A 15203-nucleotide genomic window follows, 5' to 3' on the forward strand; every position below is an offset into this window, starting at 1 on the left:
AGAGATGAGGTCTCGCCAAGTTGCCCAGGCGGGTCTCGAACCCGTGGGCTCGGGCAATCCACTCACCTCAGCCTTCCAAAGGCGCGGGATTACAGGCTGAGTCAAACTTTTCAACAATATTCAGTGAACAGAAACTTTAGCTATGTGGATAAATTAAACATTTTTTTAAAATTCCTTTTAAAATTATCAACCATCAAAATAGCAAAAACTACGAATATGCCATTACTAAAAATTCTTCACATAATCAATATCAAGAATATTACTATAGACCTTAATACAAGGCACTTTGTGGTTTGTTTTTTTTTTAATTGGAGTCTTACTCTGTTGCCCAGGCTGGAGTGCAGGGGCACACTCATAGACACCGCAGCCTCGATCCTTCCACCTCAGCCTTCCGAGGAGGTGCAACTACAGGCGTGCACCACCATGCCAGGCTAATTTTTGGATTTATTGTAGAGATGAGGTCTTACCAAGTTGCCCAAGCTGGTCTCAAAACTCTGGACTCAAGCAATCCTCTCGCCTTTGCCTCCCAAAGTACTGGGATTACAGGTATAAGCCACCACACCTAAGACACTTTAAAATTTTAATTTTAATTTTAAATTTGCCAAATTAAGAAACGCTATTATTTCTTACATTTTATTTAGTATAAAGGCTATCAAAATGTTATCTAATATTCCACTATGAAACTTACCTTTCTTACTAAAATTATATATTCAAAGTGTATCCATTAGCACAATCCTACAAAGTAAGATTTTTTAAATGACATCTTTCATTTGATACAACCATTCTTCAAACGAAGTAGGGTCAGTATCAGTTCCAATTTACAGAGAAAGGGAAAGTTGTGCTTATCATTTAAAGTCACATTGTTTATGAACGTTTGGGCCAGAATTTGAACTCACATCTGTCTAAGACTAAAGCTTAGGTAGTGGCGGGTCTCTATCTCTGTGCAGAACCAGGCTAAGTTGTCTGATTGAAAAGAGTTGACATGGGATCATTAAAAGGACCGCAGGCCAGCCGGTGGCCCATTTCTTCTCACCATAGCTTGCCAGTACAAAAGAATGCCAGTCCACACCCTTGGTCAGACTTAGGAGACACTATAACAGATGGCAGAAATAATCTTTCACCACGGGGAAGAGTCAGCCTTTTCTTCTAACCTCCAGAATAAGTACCTGTAATCTAATTCAGGTTTTCACCTGCAAATCCAGACCTTGAGAAAACATCACTTTCACTAGATCTCTGCTACCTACACATAGCCAGGTTTGGGGAGACAGGAGAGTGGTTTTCCTCCAGCACATGACCTGGTCTCTTCTTTTCCCCTCCACATCCAGGTGCACATAGATTCCCAAGGCACAGCCATAGCACTGAGAGTGAGGAAGGATGATGGGATGGCTGTGAAGGTGCTCCCTCGCAGGGCCACAATCTCCAATCTAAGAAGACACTTAGAGAAATGAGGGGCTGAAACTGACAACGCTGCCTGTATATGTGGGGTGGTCAAAAACTGGGAAAGTGGAGAGTGGGAAGGATGAAGAGGTCAAACTGGTTTTAAACATCAGGTCAAGATCTCTCCCCCCAGGTGTTTCCTGACTGCCCTACCCCCACTCAACAGGGAACTCTCTGAAAGATTCTTCCATGTTTCCACATTTCTAGTACTAACAACAAAATCATATAGAACACTGACCACTGAGAATAATCTCACCATTCATCTTCTTTGCCTCTGTTCTGTGATTTTTTTTTTTTTTTGAATTGGAGTCTCACTCCGTCGCCCAAGCTAGAGTGCAGTGGCATACTCATGGCCACCCCAGCGTCAACCTGCTGGACTCTGACGATGCCTCTGCCACAGCCTTCCAAGTAGCAGGAAATAGGTGCACGCTACCATGCCTGGCTAATTTTTTATTTATTGTAGAGATGAGGTCTCACCAAGTTGCCTGGTCTTAAACCCGCAGGCTCAGGCAGTCCATTCACCTTGGCCTCCCAAAGTGCTGGGATTACAGACTGTTCTGTGATATTCTAAAGGCTCATTTTGTAATGAAAGCTATTCATGCCTTACTTAAATGTCTCCTTCCTCACTTATTGTGCACACAATTATCTGATGACAAGGGGCAGTTAGAACTGCCTAACAGCAATTGGGAAGATGGGAGAGACCACAGGGACCACGGATAGAACTACAATCCCTACATTCACACTATGTGGCAGCCCCTAGGATCTTTTGCTAAGAGTCCCTAAAAGAGATCCCCCTTGAAATAGGTTTCCTGGAATTTGGAGAACACTGTCAGTCTATCCAGATATGTGTGAGAGTACAGTGTAGGGGAAAACACAAACAACAATTATCTCTTTGCAGAAACCACATGCTATTCTTCAATTCCTTTATGTGTCTGCAGCACAGCCACTGTCATGATTATCCTTAACACTCATTGAGCAGTTCCTGCATGCATAACATGATAAAGACAACATAAAACAGAAAGCAATGTTTGAGGGGAAAGGACTTAGTGATCTGAGGTTAAGAGTTGCAGTTCCTAGGGCTGCTTGTCAAAATAAAGTATGTTATGAGGGTAAAATTATAACTGCACTCCTAAATGTCTAAGTGAAAAGGATCCCTGCCCAGGACTGTACAAACCACCTTGCATCCTCCGAACAATGACACAGGACTAAAGAAACAGGCTCAGAGAGGCTAAGAAACAGATTCTACAGAACACAGCTGGGCTTGGTGGATCAGCCTGTAATCCCGCGCCTTTTGGAGGCTGAAGTGAGTGGACTGCCTGAGCCCGCCTGGGCAGGGAGACCTCATCTCCACAATTAACCAAAAAAAAAAAAAAATCAGCCAGGCATGGTAGCGCATGCCTGTAATTCCGGCTACTTGGAAGGATCGCCGGAGCCTAGCAGGCCGAGGCTGCGGTGACCGGGAGCACCCACTGCCTCCAGTCTGGGAGACAGAGTGAGACTCCAACTCAAAAAAAAAAAAAAAAACACAGCCCGAGGTGCTAGATGACCACAGACAGGTCATCTGACTGGAGGACTTTCCTCTCCCCTCCTTACCACTCTACATCAACAGCAGCAGCCAATTACCTTTATAAGTTTTTTTTCTTTGAAGTTATTTTTCTGTCCTTTTTAAGGACTACTTTTCCCCCAAAGAAACCAAAAAGCTCTCTTTAAAATCTACTTCTTGATTGGGCTCCATGGCTCAGCTTGTAATCTCAGCATTTTGGGAGGCCGAGGCGAGTGGATTGCCTGAGCCCGTGGGTTCAAGAGCAGCCCAGGCAACTTGGAGACCTCGGCTCTACAATAAAAATTAAAAATAGCCGGACGGGGTAGCGTGGGTCGGTAGTTCTGAATACTCGAAAGGTTGTGGTGGAAGGATCGCCAGAGCCCAGCAGGTTGACACTGGGGTGCTCGTGATCGTGTGTGCCACTGTACTACAGCCTTGGCAAAGGAGTGAGACTCCAACTCAAAAAACAAATCTACGTTTCTTTCTTCCTAAGCAGCATCTAAGATCAGTAAGTTTACTTTACTATTTGCATCACTTACAAAATAATAAAAATTTTTTTTAATTTAAGAAATAGTATCTTGTAGTTTATGCAACTTAGGTATTCAGGGCTTTTTTAGTAACTAACAGTAGAAGGAAATAAAATAACATAATGAATACAGTTGTCTCAAATCATAATATAAGTTATAAAAAAACTTTTAAAATAATGTTAAGGGTCTGATGTTTATATGCAAGAAGGTATTATCTTTGTTTAGAATGTAGGGGGAAATAATTTCTTAAAAACAGTACAAATCAGAAAACAAAAAGAAACATGCATATGTTTGTGTCTATGTGATGCCACAGAAAAATTTAGCCATCATTTTGTTTGTGCAAAGCCAAAAATTACTTTTCAATCATCTAGATAGAGTGTCTGGAGAAATCATGAAAAATTCAATTACATAAACACAATCTTAGTTTACATAAAACAAGCTTTATAAACAAGCCTGTAATTTGCATAATTGTACTTTGTAAAAGAACATCTATTTGCATGACTTTGACCTAAGGCTAAAGTTCTGCCAAAGTTAAAATAAATATTATAGAAAAGAGAATTTTAAAGGCCAATATCCTTTTTTCCCCCAATTTCAAGTATTTATATTTCAAAATAATGTGGGAAATAGTAGAATTTCAACGTCCTAAAATGAAAGCATTAAATATAAAAGCAACATCTGGACTTCACAAAAGAATATATTTTCTTTCATTTGTATTTTTGGCTGCTGAATAACTTACTGCAGCAAGATCTTTCAATTAGTATTCAGTCATGTAGCCAGGGCAGTAATAAAAACCAAGGCAGAGAAAGTTGCCTATTAACCCTTCAACTTGTCTTCTATGCAAAAGTTCCATCTGATACCGTTTTGGCTGAATAGTATCTGAATTGTTTCTTGGTCTGAGTCCAAAATATTCTATTGTTGACATATTCATCCAGTATTCTTCAAAGCTTCTTAGGACAGATGCTAATTAATTTGAGTTGCAGTAGTGAAAAAAACTAAAGGATAAGCCAAAAAAAAAAGATAATTACATAAGACAATCATTTGATTGTGTTAAATTCTACAATCTCTATATTTACATACGATTCACCAATCAGTCAAGTAGTACAGTTCCTTGGTTGAAGGTAATTGGAAATGTTTTCTATTCTAAAACTAGCCATTTTTGCACAGACCCCGCCTTGAGTGTATTTTACAAAAAGTAGATCAGGCAGCTTAAATCACACAGAATGCAGTTTCCACTAAAATTTTAAAAAGGTCTGTAACAATTTTTTTTTTTTAACTTCTACTATATGAAAAGTAGTATCACACTATCATAATATGATATTTGGGCTATGGGATACAAAGATGAATAAGATAAAGTTTCTCCCTTCAAGATCAGAGCTTTGGATACAAACTAAGTATAACAGAAGAAAACCTAAAGTATTAGCTAAAGTGAACATTTCTAATAAAATATAATTACAAATATCACTGAGGGTTCAATACCATTCTTCAACTTAGGGCTAGATTGTGGGATTCTTAATAATTTATCTCTCTCCACAAGGATATCAGAAGTAAAATCTTATATCTGACAGAAATCATCATAGGAGTTTTGGTCTAAATTTCTAGGTTTCTAAAAGGAAAAAAAATAATATAGAGCAACCACAATGTGACCGCTGCAACCCCTTGGGAAAACAGAAAGGGATGTATGCATAACACTCTTTTAGAGCTGTGTTTGTCTCAGATCCAGAACAACAAGTATTACAAGAAGAAACTGGGGACAATTCTAGAAAGCAATTATTTGACTTGGGAGTCAGAAGATGAAAGATAAACCATGCCTGAGAATTTGAAGCTGAAAATAACAAAAGGCTTCTGAAAAGGGGCAAAATTGACTTGCTAAGAGATTTTAGACTTTCACGTATTCCTTGTTAGCAGAGGATAGATATCTGACAGAAATATGCAAGTCAAGCTTGGTGGGGATTAGATGATGATGAAGTTGGGAAAAGTGATTTATCCAGTCAAGAAACATTTTCAGTGTACCTGGAATTGAATGTGCAGATGCTGGGGATGTAACAATGATAGAAACAGCCTCTGTCTTCGAGGAGCTTATGGTTTAGGTTAACAGCTGAGCAGATATGTAAAAGCATAAAACTGTAAAATAGGGTTGATGTAGTATTTGGTTAACTCATTTTCAGAAATCAAAGTCTTTGTTTTCACTTTTTTTTTTTTTTTTTTTTAGTCGCAGTCTCACTCTGTTGCCCAGGTTGGAGTGCAGTGGTATGTTCACCGCCACTGCAGCCTTGATCTGCTGAGCTCAGGGGATCCTTCTGCCTCAGCCTTTCATATAGGTGCTGCTACCACACCCGGCTTTTTTTTTTTTTTTCATAGAGATGAGGTCTCACCAAGTTGCCCAGGCTGGTCTCGAATTCCTAAGCTCAGGCAATTCTCTCGCCTTGGCCTCCCAAAGTGCTGGGATTACAGGCTTGCACCACCATGCCCAACCCATTTTCATCTTTTGAAGGTCAGTTCCCTAGCAGTCAGGAAACTTAAAGGAAGTCACCATTTTGAATTCTTAGCACGCTCTCTGAAGATATGGCAAGAAGTTTAATGAAACAGGCAGTGAGTGCCAAGTTCTATTTCTACATCCAGATCCTATGCATAAAGTTTCACACATTTAAAAAAATAATTGACACAAGAAGAAAAGTCAAATGAATAGATGTACTTGAATTTCTGCCATATGAAGAAAAAGTATATACTCTCTATTTTAGAGGACTATGGTTGGAAACAAACTGCATCCCAGAGAATCCACATAATACTATAGATGGATCACAGATGAACAGAGAGAACTTATTGAGTCATACAATGTCAAAAAGAGATACTTCATTGGAAATACAAGCATGCATGCTGGTTTATCATTCATCATGGCTAACTATGGAAAAGTGAAAGAAAATGATATTGTCTTTGATCCATTTGTTAGAACAGGTAGCCTCTTGATAGCACTGCTCACGTTGGTGCATAGGTACATGGGGCAGACACAACACAGTTCATGGCTTGGGATTGGTAAAGTCTAACAGGAAAAACCAGAAATGGAGAGACTAGATGAAAACCTGAGGGCAAATCTTCATCAATATGGTTTAGAGAAGTATCATCTTTATGTTCCGGTTTCAGATACATCTAAATCTTCCAGGAAGAAGGGAACATATTTTGATGCAATCATCACTGATCTTCCATATGGTATCAGAGAATCTACAAGAGGAACAGGTTCATAGAAGGAGATACCAAAGGGGGCAGAAAAATGTCCAGAAAGCCACATTCCTGTTTCCTTGAGTTATCATCTGAGTGATATGCTTTTTGACCTGTTAAACTTTGCAGCTAAGACCCTACTAGGTGGAAGACTAGTCTACTGGTTACCAATGTAGGCATCAGAATACACTGAAGAGATGGTACCCTGGCACCCATGCCCGAAACTTATAAACCATGAGTAGAAGCTTTCCCATCACACATCAAGGCGCTTGCTCACAATGGAAAAGGTGAAGAAACTTGAGAACCAGGACCAGTATTCACACCTGCTAAGTGATCATTTTCTGCCATATAATTCCTATCCGTGAGAAGTACTTTAGTGGGGCAACAACAATAAAGAAAATTGCCATGGAAGAAAATCCAGTCAGGAATGAAAATTAAGATTTTGATAATAAAGCAGCAAGGATTTGACAGAAAAGACATGTGGATATAAACTTTCACACATGATCCAGAAAACATATACTGTTTTAAAGTATTTTATACAAAAAAAAAAAAAAATCCTACAAAGTAAGTTGAGTAATTCTTTTAAAGTCATCTTTGTTCTATATATTTTGCTGTGTGTGTTATAAAGTCTTTTGAATCTTGTTTAATTTATATTTGTACTTTAAAGTATTACTGGAGCTTGACTCAAAACAGGTATATTTTTTACAGTTAACCTACAAAGAGATTATTGTTGATTTTTAAAATAGATCTGCTGGATATGCTAAGAACAATTAATAGGGTTAAGAATGTATTTATTAAGTAGATTGGTTTCATTTAATTTCGACTGTAATTGATTTAATATTGCTATTAATAAGTCTTATTGAGAATTTCTTCAACACCACCATGAAAGAGAGATTTTCAGGATAGTTAGCTTTGTTTTGTTTTAGCTGTCATCCCCTTGGTTGTGTGTGTGTGATATGTATACTACACATGATCCCCCTTGCCACAGTGAATAAGGTGAGAGTAGTATCATGTTTTTTTAGAAATCATCATGCCTTTAGGAACACTCAGGATGCTCTGTTGTCCTACCCCCATTTCCTCACCTGTCTCTTCATCCCTCCAGGGCTGGCTCAGGTGCTGCCCCTGTAAAGCTGTCCTGGATTCACCAAAGCAGGGTCACATGCTTTGTCCTTGATACCACCCCTGAGCCTGGTACACATCTTGATTGAAGCATTAATCACATCTTACTGCAATTGTCGATTCACTTATCGGTCTCCTTTCTAGATAGTGAGGTACTAGATAGAGGTCAGGGACCTGGGAACCTAGCAGAGTGCATGGTAGAATATATATTTTAGAACAGATAACTGATAGTATCTCCAAGTATCAGAGAAGAGAATTCTACCAGGGCCATAAAACCACTAAGCATTATGTTATTTATATTTTAAAAGAGTACATCATTCATTCTTTCAATAATTACTTGGATGGCTCCTACCAAAGCACCAAGAGGGACACAGCTTAAAACACAAGGCACACAAGGCACACAAGGAACCTGCCTTCAGTGAGCTTGTATTTTAAAGGAGGGTGAGGAAAGGAGACAACTTTTTTACAGTTATAACAAGGGAATGTCTACAACATTTAGGATATTTTGAACAATCTCTAGGAGATCCAAATGACTTAGACCAGTCACCAAAAAAAAAAAAAAAAAAAAAATCACTCTAGTTGAGGGAATAATAAACAAAGATAACGAACAACAAAGACAAAATATAGGATTAACAGTAATTGCGTAGAACAGAAAAATAAGAAGTGTGAAAATTCCTTGGTGAGCACTTTGAGCTAAGAGGATCAGTAATAACTTTCTGGGTGTGTGACAGGCTTGGAAAGAGTCTTGGAAAGAGTCTGTGAGTAGAAAAAACACACTCAAAAGTGTGTTTCTATTCTCTCACTCAACAACAATCAACACAGAAGACTTCTGCGACCAAATGTGTAGGGATTTCTCTCCACCAACAAGCACGCAATCTATTCTGCAGTGGCCACCAGCTAGGTGTTCTCTAATTCTAACACCGTGAACATGGAAATAGCATCAGATCTCACAAATTAAGGGCTCAGTCCCACATGACTGCCCCCTACTTCTGATGCCAATCACAAGCCCCAGATTATTTTACCTGATTTCACCAGGTTGTTTGTGTTCTGACTGACCCGCTATAAACTGGGGTTCCCACCACCCCTTCCTTTGATTTCATTAAATTGCCAGAGCAGATCATAGAACTCAGGGAGGCTGGGCATGGTGGCTCAAACCCCTCACTTTGGGAGGCCAAAGTGAGAGGACTGCCTGAGCTCAGGGGCTCAAGACCTGCCTGGGCAACTTGGTGAGACCTCATCTCTACAATAAATCAAAAAATTAGCCAGGCATGATAGTGCACACCTGTAGTTCCAGCTGCTTGAAAGGCTAAGGAGGAAGGATCACCGGAGCCCAGCAGGTTGAGGCTGCAGTGGGCAGCCTGGGCAACAGAGTGAGACTCCAACCCCTCAAAGATACAATTCCGTTTACAGGTTTATTATACAGGATAATTCCAAGGATAAAGATGAAGAGATGCATAGAGCCAGATGTGGGAAAGGACTCGGGGCATCCACACCCTCCCCAGGTACGCCACCCTCCAGGAATCTTCACTGCTCAGCTATCTGGAAGCTCTCTGAACCTTGTCCTCTTGGGCTTTTTATGGAGACTTCATTGGATAGGCATGATCAAACGATGTCTAAATGTGATTGGACAAAAATAGTATAATTTTCTACTAACAGAATGAGAGGGGAAGCCCAGCAGAGCTTGTCAGGAAAGCTTGTCCTCTGGCCTCTCTGTGCAGCATTCCTTCCTCCAGGGTATGGGGCAGGGCCCCTTCTGAACCAAGGGTCTTATGGCCCTAACCACACAAAGTAGAACAGAGAATTTCTTTATGGCCAGCTCCTACACAGAAAGATGGGGGAAAATAAATTAGCATATACTTCTAGTTTCTAAGGCCTACCTTGGAAAGAAAAAGAATCAGGTAAAAGGAAGCCAGGAGAAGATCAGAAACAGATTCTGCTAGTTGAGGCCTAAAGCAGCCCAACATTATAACAAGGGTATGGGAGTTATGAACCAAGAACTGTAGACAGAAACCGAGGTATGAAAATATCACAGGGAGACGCTGAGAAAATGAGGAGGGAAGGCTGAAATTGCCAAGAAGGGGAATGGTCTGAGCCAATGCAGAGGAGAAAACTGTAAGACTTGCTGGAACAATAGAAAATTCGCAGGCCAGGTGCAGTGGCTCATTCCTATAATCCCAGCACTGGGGAAAGCCAAGGGAGAGGATTGCTTGAGGCCAAGAGATTGAGGCCCATGAAGGCAATACAGCAAGAACTCGCCTCTAGAAAACATAAAAACAGGACAGGCTCGATGGCTCAGCCTGTAATCCCAGCACTTTGGGAGGCCCAGGCAAATGGAGTGCCTGAGCCCACGAGTTTGAGACCAGCCTGGGCAACTTGACAAGACTTCATCTCTACAATAAATAATAAATAAATTAGCCAGGTGTGGTAGCACACACCTGTAGTTCCGGCTACTTCAAAGGCTGAGGTAGAAGGATTGCCAGAGCCCAGCAGGCCACTGGGGTGGCTGTGAGTGTGCCACTGCATTCTAGTCAGGCGACAGAGTGAGGCTCCAACTCAAAAAAGAAAGAAAGAAAGAAAGAAAGAAAGAAAGCCAGGCATGTTGGCACATGTCTGTAGTCCCAGCTACCCTGGAGGCTGAGGCGGAAGGATCACCTGAGCTCACTAGGTCGAGGCCAAGGTGAGCTGTGATCATGCTACTACACTCCAGCTTGGGCAACAGAGTGAGACTATAACTAAAAGAAAAGAAAATTCTCCCTTCCTGCCATCATTTTAGAGAGTCACCCTGGGCTCCCCTTCTGCTTGCTGGAAACAATCAGTCTGGCAGACTTATAGATGCTGCGTCTTCCATAAAGCTCTCAGACCCAATCCTCTCTATTCCCACAATCATTGTGAGCCCAACAATCTCTCCTGTGAAGCTCGTGCCCATCCTCCTCCCAGTTTTGTACACACCTCATTAGAAGCTCTTAAGGCAACAAACTCAACAGATAGTCTCCTGCTATAATAATAATAATAGTCTCACAACACAATCAACACAATACCCTGTGACCAGATGTATAGGAACTTTCCCCCAGACAACAAGTAGTCTGTCAGCAATGGACGCTAGCTAAGTGTTCTCTAAATCAAGTCAATTTTGATATCATCTGCTGGAAATAGCCTCAGATCCCACAGGTTGAGGACTCAGTCCTACAAGACTGCCACCAACTTCAGACACCAACCACAAGTTCCAGGATGTTTCACCCGTGATTCTGACTGATCAACTATAAATCAGGGTTCTCATGACTCTCTCTTTGGGTTCCATTAATTTGCCAGAAGGGCTCACAGAACGTTTGGAGTTTTATGGAGGTTTCATTACATAGGCATGACATTAAATCATTGGCCACTGATGATGAACCTTCAGCCGTTCTCACCTCCCTGAGTTTGGGTCTTGGTCTTTCCAGTGACTATCCCCCATCCCAACCACTCATTAGCATACAAAAAGACATTTATCAGTTTGAAAATCCCAATGGTTTCAGGAATTGTCTGTCAGGATAAAGTACAAAAACCAAATATTGTATATATTTCACAATATAACAATCTGGTTCTAAGGAACCATAATGTCTATCTCATTTTTAGTCTCCCAGCACCTAGTTTAGCACCTAGCACAGAAGGATTGCTTAATCAATGCTAATGAAGCAATTACTGGAGCTAGGCTAGATTCCTTGGTGATTAAACATGAGGTAGGCAGTGAGGTAATTGAGGTGATATGAAAAGATAAGACTATCCAAAAAAATGTGACAGTGAAAAGAGAGCCAATAAAGACACTTGAAATGATCAATTGGCCCACTGTCTCTTGGAGGTCATAGATCAAGGCCTCTGCTCACCCCCCAATGGCAGGACCATTAGTGATAGAGATCAGAGGGTAAGGTAATTTCTACCATAAGCAGACTAGGAACTAAAAGCAACTAGCCAACCATCTGAGCAATCTGAGCAGTTCCTGGCAGCTGCCTTCTCCTTTGGAACCACTTTTCCTACCTCAGAAAAGTTAAACCATAAAGAATAGAATGCAGCCGGACTCGGTGGCTCAGCCTGTAATCCGCGCCTTTGGGAGGCTGAGGTGAGTGGATTGCCTGAGCTTGCGGGTTTGAGACCTGCCTGGCCAGGGAAACCTCATCTCTACAATAAATCAAAAAATCAGCCGGGCGTGGTAGCGCATGCCTGTAATTCTGGCTACTCTGAAGGCTGAGGCGGAAGGATCGCCGGAGCCCAGCAGGTCGAGGCTGCGGTGGCCGGGAGCGGCCACTGCACTCCAGTCTGGGCGACAGAGTGACACTCCAACTCAAAAAAAAACCAAACCAAACAAACAAACAAACAAACAAAAAGAATAGAATGCAAGAAACAAAACAGCATACTAATCTAATTTCTACATTCTGACTATAAAAAGATTTTCCTATCACTTTCTATGTCAACAGGAAGAGAGGAATTTAATTAACTGATGAATAGGGGCAAGGACTGGAGACAAAGCAGCCAAGGACACTCTTCTGCACACGAGGCAGGGGTGCACACAACCACTGCATCAAGAGCTGCAAACCACAAACTTCCCACCACTACTGCCTGGATGTAACTTCTGTGGTTGGTTGTTGGAGCAGCTTTTGAAAATAAGTGGCCTTTTACAAAAATGCTCTCATACCAACAGGTTGCCTCATGAGCAAACCTTTGGGCATAATTTCTGGCGGCCATGACTTAAGCAAACAGGGAAAAGACGCCCACAGTGAGGTTTCCAATCCTTAATTATCCACATCAGTTCATTCTAAACTAGGAGGCAACCCTGACACTCAAAAGTACTGAACAGCACACTTCCATATGTATTTGTAAAACTCTCTATGACGTCTTCTGAGACCACATCTAATTAGAAAAGTTTTTCTTTTTGTCTCTTGCAAATTAGGCCATCATAATCTCAGACGATATACACAGGAATTTGTGTCAAAATGATGCTCCTGCTCTTAATTATAAAGTTAATGATTATAGAGGGATTTCACAGAACTCTTCAGTAACCGAATGGGTTTTGAACTATTATACAACTATTGGTAGTGACAATCCAATACTAGGAGAAATATATAAGTCAGAGCTTTACTATAGTCCTGCAATAGAAAACCATAGGTAGAGGTTAAGGTTTCACCAGTCTCCTCTCCCAAAATTGAAAATTATAATTATTTTGTAAAAGGCTATGCACCACTATCAGCCTACATCTGGTAACCTTGAAGAAAGTTTGACATAAAACATGTTGTGCTGACCCCTATAATCACTAAAGTATTAATATTAGTAGTTTCTAGGCCAGGCGCGGTGGCTCATGCCTGTAATCCCAGCACTTTGGGAAGTAAAGACAGGAGGATTGCTGGAGACCAGAAGTCGGAGACCAGCCTGAACAGTATGGTGAAACCTCTAGTCTCTACAAAAAAAAAATCAAAAACTTAGCCAGGCATAGTGGTGGGCACCTGTAGTCCCAGCTACTTGAGATGCTGAGGTGAAAGGATCACCTGAGCCCAGGAGGTCAAGGCTGCCATGAGCCATGATTGTGGCGATCATACCACTGCACTCAGAGTGAGACCCCAACTCAAAAAAAAAAAGTTTCTGAAGGGTAGGTTGGGGAGGGGTAGAGATAATTAACTTTTTCTTAAGCATATCTACACTGTTTGACTTGACAGTACTTGCGTGAATTACATATGTCATTAAAAGTAAAAAGAGCCTATTGCTACACTCTTAGGTTGAATTCATATGATGCCTCATCAGGTAAACAGACTAGACCAAATTAGTTTTATTTTTAAACTGAGGTCCTTTGATGGCACCACGGAACAAACAAAGATCAGGGCCTCATGCTTGCTTCAGTTTCCATTTAGGCTTTTACCCTCATTTATTTGAAATGCACTACTCAATATAAACAGTGACACCTCACCATTAACAGATAAGAATATTTTCCTAGGAAGCTATGCTAACTTTATTATAACTTTTTAAACTTTGCTATGACTTCTATGTTTATGTAATCATCACTTGCTACTACTTAATCTCGCTAAATAGTAGCATCATGCGTTATCTGACAGCCACGGGTCGGTGACCCGGTAGTGAGAGCATTAGCCTGCACTGGTCTTACAAGTCAGAACGCCTGGGTCTGAAAGCGTAAGAAGATAGGCAGATCAATCTGTGAGCTTCAGTTTTCTCTCCTATAAAGTTAATAATATTCGCTCCTTTCATATGGATGAATGCCTAATAAATTGTTCACAAATGAATGAAAGCCAAAACTAAGCCATGGAGTAATTCCCTCTATTCAATCTGTCACTGGACAACCGGAAGTTACCAAATCCTTTTGATTTAAACGATTAGTGCCTAAAATGTGAAAGGAAGAAAAACCACACCTAACTCCTAAAATTAAGTTACTTTAAAAATTACTAGGGAAGAACAGCAGGGCTTTAGGACGTGAGCAGGAACTGTTGTTTTAAAACTGATTTGACATCCAGGAGACTGAGCTGGAGTCGCCGCAACAGACCAGCATGGTAATTTAATTACAGTCTTCTGGAGGGACCCAGAATGTCATCATTCCCAGACAGTGTTCTCTCTAGGGACCTGATTTTCTCCCTACTCCTCCCATTCCTTTCCCCTTCCTCGCCTCCTCCCACCCCTTTTGTTTGCTTTTCTAAACAGCTCGCCCACTGTTCTACCTACCACTGCTGCATTTTTTAACTCTAACTCGAAATGAGGCACCCCAGGCTTGTTCCCCAAGCCCCAGGGCCCCTCAGGACGAGTCGGAGATGCCCTGCGGTCCTCTCTGCCCGGCGCATTCCTCCTCGGATCACTTCCCCGCGGGCTCTGCGGATGGAAAAGGGTCCCAGCCCGCCCTAGCGGCCGCAAATCACGTCCCCGGGTCGCCCTGCCCGGCCCCGGCCCTGCGGAAGCCGTCGGTCCGCCCAGCAAGAGGATTCAGGTGGGTCACACCCAGCTCTCCCAACCCCGGCCCGCGCCCCGCGCTCCGCCGGCGGGCTCGCCCCTGCGCCCCGGCTCGCCGCAGTCCCCAGCCTAGTGGGAGGCGGAGGAAATGACCCAAAAGTTGCTTCGGAGTCGAGACTTCCGTACGCGGAGGCGTCCCCGTAATCTGCCGTGACTTTTCGGGGGCGTTGTCCCTCGCCCGTGCACAGACCGTCCTCGGGGCCACTGCACCCCGCGCCTCCCCGGGGGCCTCCCCGGGCCCGGGCTTCCTTCTCCCCTCCCGGAGCGGCCGAGGGTCCCGGCCAGCCTCCCCCGCGGACGGCGCATTTCTCCCCGCTCAAATCCCCGAACTTCTTCCCGCGTCGGCCCGGGCTGTCCAGCGGGGACCCCCCTCACTCACCGATATCCCC

General features: G+C 42.3%; 2 pseudogenes; both read left to right on the forward strand.

Moving 5' to 3' along the window:
- LOC103276754 overlaps nucleotides 1-7158 on the forward strand; it is a 33897-nt pseudogene extending 26739 nt beyond the window's left edge.
- A 7744-nt stretch (nucleotides 7159-14902) lies between these two features.
- LOC110594588 overlaps nucleotides 14903-15203 on the forward strand; it is a 664-nt pseudogene continuing 363 nt past the window's right edge.

This window comes from Carlito syrichta, unplaced genomic scaffold (assembly GCF_000164805.1).
Source record: "Carlito syrichta isolate Samal-C Ts95f unplaced genomic scaffold, Tarsius_syrichta-2.0.1 Scaffold316362, whole genome shotgun sequence".
In the NCBI taxonomy this organism is placed as follows: Eukaryota; Metazoa; Chordata; class Mammalia; order Primates; family Tarsiidae; genus Carlito; species Carlito syrichta.